The following is a 325-nucleotide window of genomic DNA, read 5'->3' as shown; positions in this document are numbered from 1 at the left end:
ACCTGCACGGCCGCCCACAGCCCTGGGGAGGGAGGAAGGACAGAGTTGAGTCACTCCGGTCCCAACATCATCATCATCATCATCATCATAATCACCATTTGCCCCAAACCCCCACTGTGGGAAGCAAGGGTTGACCTGTTGGCCCAAAACTCAACGACTTCCAACAAATCTTGACCATTTTGACCCCCAAATTGATCGTTTTTACACCAAAACTCAACAGTTTGCCCCACTCCTCGTCCCGGATTTGCCCCAATCCAGACCATTTGCCCCACAACTCAATGTTTTTCCCCCAAATCTTGGCCATTTGTCCCAAACTAGAACCTCT

The sequence above is a fragment of the Pterocles gutturalis genome, unplaced genomic scaffold (genome assembly GCF_000699245.1).
Source record: "Pterocles gutturalis isolate BGI_N339 unplaced genomic scaffold, ASM69924v1 scaffold33329, whole genome shotgun sequence".
Classification (NCBI taxonomy): domain Eukaryota; kingdom Metazoa; phylum Chordata; class Aves; order Pterocliformes; family Pteroclidae; genus Pterocles; species Pterocles gutturalis.
This window is presented reverse-complemented; position numbering follows the sequence as displayed.